Below are 12,372 nucleotides of genomic sequence, written 5' to 3'. Positions count from 1 at the left end.
GGCTTTATAATTAAGAGTGGAGATCTCGTGGGTATTTTAATACAGACTTAAATATGTCCAAATAGCCAGAGGGGAAGTGAATGACCAACTGGGTATGCTGATGAATGTTTTCCTGGTAGATGTGCAACTTTCTCCACAACTGTGATGCGCTGTCCTTGACATTAACAGAAGTAGCATTCCTTTAAACACTCAGTTTTCTGAAATGGTGTCCCGCCGCCAGGACTGCAGGAGGGTGAGTGTGAGCTCAGTGCTGGAGTGACAAATGGGGTTCTGCTCTAGTGTTCAGTGCTGAAGTGCAGTCAGTCAGGACTCGAAATGAATTGTGCAACACACACCCTCTTCTACTATTTTGAGTTGTTTAGTGTTTTTCTACTCAAATTCATGCTTGTTGGAAAATTGTCTCTAACGTTTTAGGCAGAGAGTTCGCACCATGCCTACTATGTGAAAGCTGTTTGTTGAATAATGTCAATAGAGCAACATCATTGGTGTTATTGGCAGAAGAAAATATCCTGTTCTCTCTCATTCTAGACTTGGACAGGAGTTGTAGATAAATATAATAAGCCCACTGGTGGAAGTATCATACTTGTGCCAAAGTGAGCAAAGTGGTTAGGAATAGGGCAGAGGCAAACTTCTGATTCCAGGTAATTTGTCTTCTCTGAAGCCTCAGTTTTCTCATTTAAACACTGAAGTAAGTTAAAATAGTTGGTTGTGGAGGGGATGAAAAGAGTTAATACAAATATATCTGTAATAGTCCATAATGATGGACACATCATATGAATTCAGGAACACTTGGCTATTACTGCAGTTTGGTATTGACCTCATTTGTCAGAGAAGACAAATTTTCTTTGTTTTTTCCTGGTGGTCTATTGTGGTACACTTAGATTAGTTTCTCTATGGAGGTGGAGTGAGAAATTTGCTTTCTCCTATTCAGAAGACTGAGTTAGGAGGATCATACGTTCAAGTCTAGCCTGGGCAACTTACAGAGACCCTGTGTCAAAATAAAATAAGAGGGCTGGGACGGTGGGAGACTGTTTTCCTATCTTGTGAAAGACCCTGGGTTTGATCCTCAGTACTGCCAAAATAACAACAACAATAAAGTAAAATAAAATAAATATGTTTTCTCACATTTAACCCTTCCAAAATAGATACAAAGCTAAATCTCACTGTGTCACTGCATCCCAGTTCCTATAGATTCTTTGAAAAATATATGTTTGCCCCGAGTTTGATGATGATGTAAAAAATTTCATGGTCCACTTATTGATTCCTAAATAGCATACAATGGAGCAAGAAACAGGAGATAAACTTGTTAAAACAACCACTTCAAAAAGGAGAGAAAGGGAAGAAACTTGCAATAAGCAGAAGCCTTTGGGATATCTTTATTCTTTGGAATAAAAGTAACACGACCTGTGCTTACACTCCCCAGTCTCTGGGCGCTGAGATCTGCTTTCTGAGAGACGCGTCTTGTTCATTGTTCATGGTAGTTTCATCTGAGACTGGTAAGTGTCCTGCTGTGACAAACTGACTTGAGTAGTTCACTCTGGCTTCACATTGTATCCTGGGGACTGACTTAGCCCTTCATTTACCAGTCTTTGGATTTTGATTTTCTGTGTTGAACACCTAGAAGTCACTGCAAGAATATTTTTAATTTTTTTTTCAAATCTTCTACCCATTTTCAATCGAAGTTGCACATATTATCTTCACCTCTTAATATTTCTGACATTGGGAAGTACATTACCATCAGTAGTGGCTTAAGTGAGATAAAATAAAGTTGTTCTTAAACCAATGAATAAGTGGAGTAAATCTGAATTCTGGGCTCTGGTCTAGAAATTTCTTCTACAATATCAGCTTTGGTGTATTGGCCATACGGTCCCTATACTTGGATGTCAATGAATTCACTAAAACAGGCAAAAATCATTCCTATTAAACTCATTGGATACAGTAGTTAGGAAAATGATAGGGCATGATAGACAATGTCAAACACATTAATAGTTCCAAACATTATCATTAGGAGGTTTAAAATTTGAATATTTTGATGTTCATTAATAACATTTTCATTAATATCACCATCATCTATGCTACCTACTACATTCTTTTTCAAAACATCTCTTGATGCTACTTGCAGAGACATAATCAAGTTTGCATTTGATTCACATGGTTATGAATGAAGCTGGCATTTAAAAAATGTCCAGGAGCTCATAAATTCACCGATGCTGCCTGATAATCCCTGCTGACTTCTTAAATTGTCATTTACACGCTATTTTTGGTTTTTGTCCTTTTATCTTTTGTGTGTTTTGTTTTTTCTCTTAACATCAGAAACATCCATGTAGTCTTTTGTAGATTCATTCTATTCTTCCACAACTTTTGGACTTGGTATATTTCCAAAAACAGAGAAGAGACTCATTTCTGAGCCAGGTGACATCTTGTCAGTTTTCTCCCCAACCAGCCTTCCCAGTTCTGTTTCTATTTACTGGACCCACTTCCTTTTCAATCTACACTTGAGTAATGCAGTGCCTTTCTGTTCCTTAAAACACACCTCTATCAAAACTCATCTAGAAACAGGGCTGATATTAGTTTGATTTGGCATGAATTGAAGTTGACTTTATCTGTACTTTCATTGCACCCTGATGCACTTAGAGAGTGGATTCTCACTGAGCAGGCTGGAGGAGTAACTTTCACCCCATTCCCCTGTGGTATGTCTACTGAAAAAAATTGTTCATGCCAATTAAAAATAATATTGTACTTAGAGGATGGTTAGAGGAAGCTCTAGAACAGTGGTTACCTAACTTAAGCATGAAAATTTTCTGGAGTATTAAAAAAAAAAAAAAATCTGGGCCCTATTCCAGACTCACTGGGTCAGATTCTCTGGAATAAGGTCTTGAGAACAGAATTTTTAATAAGTTCCCCAGGCAGATCTTGTGATCGGGAACATCCATCTAAAATAAGCTGATAAGGGGTGGGGTTCAAACACTAGCAGAGTTTATGAGATGCCACAGGATGCTGCGTGATATGCAGAAGGGTAACACTTCAATCTGTCTTTTTTCGGTACACATATATTTGAAATGATCTTTGCTTTTTTAGAAAATATCTTTCCTGTATTATAAAACCTTAATATATCCAAGCAGTAAAAGGTGTATGCAAATTGAAACTAGATGATATAAATGAAACTAAATCCCACAATCTAGAAGTATGAGGATTCTGTGGGAGCTGGATACATTGCTGCACCCAGAAATGAAACAGTCCCCAAGTCTCGGATATCTACTTCATCATAACATTAACCCAAACAAGATTTTATTTCTTCATGTACCTTAGTATTTTATTATAATGTTATTTCACAATCGTTTCATTATATTAGTGAATCGCAATTTTATTGGTAGAAATGATGAATATCATAATAGACCTGATCTTTAATAACTTTTTACTATTTAACATTTCTATTATTTAGGAATTCACTAAAAAAGTATTCCCACATGAACTTTTGAATTAACTAATAATTTACCTAGGTGATCTTGAACTGATTAAAATATATTCTTTTGTATTCTGCTACCTTTCCTATCCTCTACTATCCCTCCTCCCTTCCCCTCCCATCTTCTCTCTCTACCCCATCTACTGTAATTCATTTCTCTCCTTATTTTATGCATTATGTAAAAATGTGGATGTGTAACTGATGTGATTCTGCAATCTTTGTAATGTTTTGAATAACCAATAAAAAAATAAATAAAATAAAATGTATTCGTTTACATAATTCAAATAATGCAATTCTATATACCTTGTGGTAAGGTGATAATATCAGGATGACTAAAGGTTTTGACAAAAGATATACCATCTTCTAATGTATGATGTTATTTTATTTAACTAGATCTTTTCATGACAAGGATTCAAACTACTTGTAATTCATTCAAAATTTCTGATGTTAATGATTTAATCCATGTCTTTTAGATATGCAATAAACTGGCTTAGGTGCATAAATATTATACTACATTCAGCCTATGGTTTAAAATCTGTGACAGTTACGGTAACACTCCTGTTAGGCTGAAAGAAGAGAGTGTTCAGGACCTGAATCATTAGTACTTTGGTTTTCAGATTTCCTTGTATAAGGATTTGTGAACCCAGCAAAGGGAAAGAGTTAAGCTTATTCTCCTAGTTGGCAGAAACTTTGTAGTTTAAAATTACATACTGACTCTGGTGTAGAGACACAAGAAATTATAGAGCAGACACTGTCCAGGACAACGTATAATTTAAAATGTACTAAAGAATGTATACCGCATGGCAAAGTAAGTGAAGTGCTTCTTCAAATATAAGTGTTTTGCATAGAAAGGCAGTAATTATCCACTCCTAAGGAAATGTTTGCATTCATTCTAAATCAATATTTACTATTCATTTCTTGTGTTCAACAAAACAGGAATTTAACTTTTTTTTAAATTTTAATGAAGCACTAAGACTACAATAATTCTACAATGTAATTGTCATGATATGAAATATTGCTAAATGGTGCTGCTATTTCGAGAAAGAGCAGTGTGAAATATAAGGGTATCCCTCTTTGTGAACTCTTACTTTGGGAACATTCAATTCAAACTCAGCAAAGCAGGGCGACTCACCAGTTTTCAAGGATAACTTAAGCTGTCTCCTTGGTTAGGCCCTTAACTAGGATCATTCAGATGAGCCTTTGCCTGTGTATCTTTTTCTCTTTCTCCTAATGTACCACTTCCTAATAAAGATTCTATTTCAATTCAACAACTGCCTTTGGGACGTGTATGTGTGAGTGTGTGTGTGTGTGTGTGTGTGTGTGTGTAAGAAACTGCTCTATACAAATATATATATATATATTTGTATTTGTATTTATATATATATATATATATATATATATATATATATATATATATGTACACACACACACACACACACACACACACACTCACTCATACACATATTTTTTTTTTTTCCTGAAGGAAGAAAAGATTTTTCCCCCGAGACTTCTAAATTTCCTCTCACTGTTTAGTTCAAAAAAACCTCATGGAAGATACAGAAGGAAAAGATAAGTAAATAGGAAACATATGAATACTGTATTCTGTGACAAGACTGAAGGTCTCCAGCATATTTTTATTTGTGCGACCTATGATCTGATTGTTTTATGAATTTTCTTTGGAAAATGATTACCTTTTTTTTTTTTAATCACTGAACTTTAAAAAGAACCCATAACACTTTATATTACAACATGAGTACTCTTTTTCTTTGTAGCAATAATAGTAATCATTTTGCCCCTGAGTTTCAGATTAGGACAGAGACCATAGTGCTGCACTACCAAATGCCACATAAATGCCCAGGTTTTCTTCTAACTTATGCTACTGCCTCCCACTTCTGTGTAAAGTTTAGGATTCAAGGTTTTCTATTGATATTTTGTTTTGCTTTGGGGTTTGTTTCATATCGTTTTGGAGATAGGTGTGGTTAGGGGACATCTCTTTGAAAAATCTCACCATTCCTAGGAGGCTTTTTCAGATTTCATATTGATTACCTGATTTGATATCAAAATTTAATCATTCCTCTATTTTTAGATTTATAGATTCTTAGCACCCTATTCTCCTTTGAAATGAGATTGAGAGCAAGGAAAGAGTCAAATGAAAATTATATACTTTTGCAATTCCATCACATAGTTATGTGGCTTCTCGGACTTTATTCGTGGAACAGCAGCGATGGATAGGTCTGTCCTGAAGTTCCTTCCCTGCCTTCCTGACATTCATAATTCATGCATGCTCTTTGAGTGAATTACTCTTCCGTATACACTCTGGAGACAAATAATATTATTTATGTATTGTGATTGCTACTCTATTTCATCTTCCTTTTTATTGACAAGAAACAAGGGTGTTGCTTGTAGTTAGGGAAGTAAATTGGGTGCAGAAATCGTCCTTTCCTTCCTGAGAGAGCCACCTTCTTTTTCTAGGAAGTGCTGTTGTAAACTGTGCTGTTACAAATGGTGTGTTAGTCCTCAAGATATTCCTGTCTCCGTGTATGAAGTAACAAAGTGTTCCCTTCTCATTCAGTGGAGACAGCCAATGGGAAAGCAGGCAGTTAAGGACGCGTTCCTAAAGTCTGGAAAATCAATGGGACACTAAAAAGGGAACTGAAGTGGACCGGAAGGAACCTCTTGAGGGTCATTTTAAAAAACCAGAAACTGATTATGAACAGAGCTTTTACCCAAGCAACTGGAGGGGGCCAGCAAACCCATTCTACTGCACTCCAGTTAAATGTCTAATAGTTGAGATGTTTTCTGCACAGCCCATAAAGGATAATGAGGAAGGCTTTGATAGCTTTAAAGAAAGTCGCTCTGTGGCCTCTCACAAAAACATGATCTGAGTGTAAGTGGCAAATGCTTGCAAACCCCAAAATGGAAAGGGGCAATGCCAGCTAGGTAAGGTAGTTACCATGTTAATTGCATAGCAAAGGAGTCCTGATGTGAGTTTGTACATGAGGGAAAAATAAAAGTAAGGGATATCAGAGTGCAAAACCTGAGATAGCATTTACTTGAGATGAGGCCTTCCAGAGACTTTGGGATTGTCTGTGATTCTTCTCTGATGTGATAACTGTGTAATGTAGGTCAAATTAAAGATCAGTCTGAATTCTTCCTTCCATTGTATTTTATTATCTTTGAATGAGAAATTGTTCCTTATCTTACTTTGTGTTAAAAGCATTGCTTGTTCTCTCACGCTGCAATCAGCTCTGAGATTATTCTTGTGCATCACCAGCCCCAATTCTAGCAAAGGAATACTTCATAAATACTAAAAAAAAAAAAAAAAAAGAAAAAAAAATAGAAGATGAACATTCATGTTGAAGTATTTTTTTTTTAAAGTTTGCTAATGAAAAAGCAAGTTTTGTTAACTTTTCTTTTTACAGTGCCTTTACCACTCTTAGCAAAAGTCTATTAAAAAGAGAAAACCTAAAGTCTTCTCTCATGGAACCAAGGACACTGTCACTGACCTTGTATTCACTCTTTCAGAATGTGAGATTCCTACATTGCAAAAGAGAATGGTTGAATACTTACATTCAAACAGATACATTATTAGGTAGTTAACAAACTAGTCCAATCAAGAATGAAGTGATGCCTTCTGCTGGACGGTGGTAGCAAGAGCTGATCCATCAGTCAATTGCTTAACAAACTTCAAACATCTTCTTAATATGACACCCAAACAATGCTTAAAGAGGTATCTCAAGCAAGGCATCTGCAAACAGAATGGAGAAAGGTAAGTGCTCGAGATTTTCTTTCAGTCCTATATCAACCGAAATTTGTCATACTGTATCAATGTGTCCAATAAAGTGGCATAGTTTAAGAAACAAATAATGATGGCCATTGCATAAATGATCAGAGAAAGGAAGGAGTATTAAATAAAAAAATTATCACACAATGCCTAATTTTTAACATTTTTTTTTTCACTTACATGGATGCACTGATACAGTGATCTCTATAGCCTAGCCCTGGAGACCTGGATGACTCACTGACAGATGGCAGGATGGGGCACTAAACCAAACCTAGTCAGCACCCACACCTGGACTTGTTTCAGTTTCTAGTACTGTATAGTATCTTTCATGGTGAGAAGCCTCCATTTATAATTATTTCAATGTCTATATCAGTTTCGTCTCATAACTCTGTTATAAAAAATATTATTAAGAACATGTAATAATTCCATGTTATATCTATTAGTATCACCATACGAGAAATTAAAACTGACATTTAAAATATTTACATATTAAAAATAATAAATCCATTACATGTTAACATGAATGGTTCTTATAAAATAAAAAAAAAAAACTATGTTCCAAAACAAAACCAAAAAAAAAATTACTTAGTGAGGTGGATGATGTTTTAAGTTTTAGCAAATCTCTCTAATTGTTTGGGTTTTCATATTTGCTTCTTCATTCAATTTGTTGTCACATTAAATTTTATGTAGCCTCTGGAAAACCCTTGCATACCCAAGAGAGAATGAGTGAAAAAAGCAAAAATATCTCAATATTATTATGCAAATAGCTTTGATCCTCTGAGACTCACCAAAGGGTCTTATAAACTCTCAAGTAGCCACATTTCACAATGCTAATCTTATAAAATGTTAAATTCATATGTCTGTCTACATTTTCCTGTATCACAAATTTAGTGTACACCTGGAACATAGTAGATGATCAAGACAATTTCCATTTCTGTTATCCTTCTCCAACTCAAAGTGAATCATTCATATATATGCCTTAGGGCTCAGATAGCTTCAGACTTAATGAATTTCTATGTTTACCTAGGTAATGCTGGTAAATATTCTTTTACTCGGAATCTCTTCTCAGAGAAAATTTCTTTACATCTTTGAAAAAGGTTAAGGAAAAAAGGGGGAAGATAATCAAAATGTCAGACAAAAGAGGTTTTGGACTCCATAAGAGGAACTGAATTACATTTCCGAGACTTTGGATTCTATAATTCTTCTGAAGTAGTCATTCCTTAAGGGTTCTAAAATATTTTCAGAAACATACTAGTTTCAGGTGGAATAGGATATTTAGAAAGATTGTTGTGTGATATGGATAAGCTATACATATTTGGATAGTTGATGAACTATAGCACAGCTTATAAACATAAATGCCATAATTTTCAGATCATATAGCTATATGTAGATACTCAATTTAACTTATCCAAAGAATCCAAAGCCTTGTTGAAAAGTAACAGTAGTATTTTCACAGTTTGAAATTAGACTTTTGATAACACATTGACACTTTTTGCCAGGCACAGTGGTGCATGCCTGTAATCCCTGTGGCTTGGGAGGCTGAGGCAGGAGGATAGCGAGTTCAAAGGTAGCCTCAGCAAAAGTGAGGTGCTAAGCAACTCAATGAAACACTATCTCCAAATAAAATAAAAAATATGGCTGGGAATGTGGTAGGTGGTTGAGGGCCCCTGAGTTCAAAAACTGACACCAAACAAGACAAAATGACAGTGAAAAACAAACAAACAAACAAACAAAGATTGACACTTCTCATTCACTTGTTTAGCTAATGCTTATTTTTCACCTACTATGTGCTTTGGAAAAGACAATGCACTAGAACATACAGTTTCTGCTTTCAAATATTTTACAGTCTAGTGAAATATACCTAGAAAGCCTGACAATTAATGAAACAGTAATGAATATTAAGAAGAACAGGATGCTTTTAGAATGCATAAATGGAAATATAATCCAAAATTATAGGAAAAGTGAAAGTTCCCAGAGAAAGTGAGGGTACCTTAGGAATGAACTGAGTTGACCTCGTTGGAATTCATATGGAACTGGAATTCATATGCCAACCACAGGGACAGTTGAGGGAATGTACAGTTCACTTGGTGATTTGAGAGAATTTCTGTTGACTGGAGTGAGGAGCGTTTAGGGCAATAAGCCAGAGTCAAAGAGGAAGAGCTAGTGTCACATTAGGTTCCTGATGTAGAAATCGAATGCTTTAATTGAAATAGAGTCCAGTAGAAGAAATATAATGATGCAGATGTGGAAGAAAGATAATAAATGCCATACTTTTGAGCTATCTAAGTGGAGAGATTGAATACATATGATGCCATTGGAATCCACTAGATTATGAAATCCATTAGATTTAAGTTTCATGGCATTATGGACTTCAATAGATTAGGGAATCTACTAGGGAAACTTTAAATGAAAAAGCTTATCAGTTTGCTTCTTATTTGCTATCTATCTGCATAGAATGTATCCTACTATACATCTGATGCATAGTAGAAGTTTATTAAATATTTATAAAACAAATGAATTTAACAAATGCAGAATAAAGGAATATGAAGGTCAGTGGAGAGTTTTAGAATGGCTATGTAGATTTGGAAGTCATTAGCATATGGGCAGTGATTAAATCAAGGAAGATTTTGCATTACCTAAGTGGATAATGTGGAGTAAAATGGAATAGGACATTAAAACGTGGAGGAAGTAGAACTTATTAGGAATTTAAGAAATAGAGAAAACTTGACGGTAGCAGAAAATGAACCAATAAAAGCTATAGAAAAGGAGAGCCAGATAATTATAAATTATGTCAACTAATATTCCTTTTATAGGCCACAAACACAGCAAAATTTGATTTTTTGGAGAATAACTGTAGAAAACAGAAATTGAAGAATAAGAAGAAACAGACTTGGGAAATGAATGTAAGCAAAGTGAGCTCTGGAGAACTGGATAGCATAAATGATAACAAATGCAATACACGAGGAATTGATAGATCTTCTGTCATTACCAGTGCCTAAGTATGGTTTCTAACTATCTCTTCATCTATCTTCTCTTGAGGAAGCCTTTAAGCTCTAGAAGAAAATATTGGCTGAATCATGCTTATAGCACTGTCCTCTGTGTTAGGGAAAATAACTTTTGGTACTTCCATTTTTTCATAAGGAGAGGCAACCACACCTTCTACCAAGCTTTGTCCAAAAGGAAGCAGAGATTACTATAGCAAGGGAAAGAGGTGGATCCTGCTTTGAACTACATGAACAAATGGCAAAGATCCTCAGAAGACAAAAGATAGAAAACGTGGCAATCTTCTAAACACAGATAAACTTAGATAAAAGATGAAAGCAAAGGCTTATTCATTAGCAATAGCAATAAGAGGTGGTTGGTGACTTAGGCAAGAGGAGTCTAAGTAGCCCTGCTGGAAACCAGGCTGGAGAAAGTTGAGGAGTGTGGGTTCAGTGAAAGGGTGGGAATAGTAAAGGTAGATAGCTATTTTAAGAAATACAGCTTATAATAATGAATCAAGAGTAAATTTGCTTATGGTTTAGAAAGATTGAGAATGCAAAGAAACAGTTTGCCCTTTAGTAGGGATTTTCTAATTCTTATGGTCAGAGTAAGAAATATGAAGCTTGCAAAGACCATAGATGGGTAAATTTCCATATTGGGACAATCTCCATATACTGGAATTCCTCGTTCTATTTGCAGGATACCAGTAAGTTGCACAACCCTGTAAGTGGCTTTTGTTTTTTGCCTTTTAAAGTCTCAGCCACATTATTTATCTCTTGACTCCTCATTGTATAATGCTATTATATTTAATATTTTTCTGTCTTCATAGTCAGAAACCCACAACATTGATGATTTTAAAAAGATTACAGAAATCTGGAGTCCCAGGTACATACCTAATTCTTTTTATCACAAGGAATCCAAGAAATATAATTTCAAACTCCTTGGAGACAACAAACTATTTTATTCCTCATAGTACATACCACAATATTGGACATGAAATCATGCCTATGCACTGGCAATATTGATTGATTAGTTTGTTGATTTTTTTAGAACATTGACTGAAATGACACTTAGCTACAAATCTTGACAAGAAAAGAGAGTTTTGTTTTCTTCCTGAAAGTTTCATTTGGTTTATCCTTTTCTCCCTTTTTATCATCTTCATTATGCAAAACAGGTATAAAATTTCATGAAAAATTGAGTGTTTTGCATTTTAAGATAGAGGAAACTTTTAGATTGGAAACATTAAAAACAAACTGAAGCCAATGAAAAGTGTATTTTACTGCTTTATATCTAAAAATGGCACTGACCAATTTGAGCTATTTTTAAAACCTGTATATTCATGCAACTTGCATACCAAAATGAAAATTGGTGAGCTATAAAACCTTGAAAAACAGGGTTTATAATGGAAACAGTAATTGACCCTTAAGTACAACACCAAAAATACAATACTATATAATACAAAGCCCAGGGCTTGGGATCCCATCTCTGCTCTAACCTCAGACTGGCACACTAACCTCACACCACAAAGCCAACTAATAGTTATATTTCAAGATGTTTTCTTCTTACATGGCAGAGAACGGGACTATGTGATCCAATAGCCACATGCTGCTAGGTTTCACAGACCTGTACCCAAATACCTTTAATAAACTCAAAACTCCAGAGTCAATACTCTGTAAAATACTTGGACTTTCTTGGAAAAACAATTTAATAAAAAGAAAGAAAACAGCTACCTCTGAGTTGTGCTGCATTGATCATGAACTTGAGGCGTGTGACATTGCACCACAGGATGAGGGCAGAGTAACCAACTGTGAGGAAATCTCATGGAATTACGGGAAATAACTCTTGAAATATTTAGACTTGTCTTCAACTTTGCTCTAGTTGTTAGTTGGTCCAGTTTCCTATTTTCCAAGCCATAATCGTCCATTTTTGTCATGAGAAAAAGCAATCGAAATTAAGGAAAAAAATTCAAGCATTAAGCTTGACTAATAAGATAGGAAAGACAAATTCAGAGCCTAGGTTTCAACCTAACTGAAGGAAAAGAAGGAGGAAGTGTAGGGGTGTGTGTGTGTGTGTGTGTGTGTGTGTGTGTGTGTGTGTAGAATCTCTTTATCTATCTATTTATCTATTTTCTATCCATCTATCA

At 35.1% G+C, this 12,372-nt stretch overlaps 1 long non-coding RNA gene across 1 annotated transcript; it reads right to left on the bottom strand.

Moving 5' to 3' along the window:
* Positions 1–1,369: 1,369 nt before the first annotated feature.
* LOC143407406 (uncharacterized) lies at positions 1,370–12,041 on the bottom strand. Its single transcript, XR_013092344.2, has 3 exons — positions 11,960–12,041; positions 7,034–7,211; positions 1,370–1,627 (listed from the first exon to the last, which is right to left on the bottom strand). It is a non-coding gene; the product is annotated as an uncharacterized LOC143407406 (long non-coding RNA).
* Positions 12,042–12,372: the final 331 nt, after the last annotated feature.

Source organism: Callospermophilus lateralis, chromosome 9 (assembly GCF_048772815.1).
Source record: "Callospermophilus lateralis isolate mCalLat2 chromosome 9, mCalLat2.hap1, whole genome shotgun sequence".
Classification (NCBI taxonomy): Eukaryota; Metazoa; Chordata; class Mammalia; order Rodentia; family Sciuridae; genus Callospermophilus; species Callospermophilus lateralis.
Note: the sequence above shows the minus strand (reverse complement) of the source record. Positions and strands in the feature narration are given on the sequence as shown.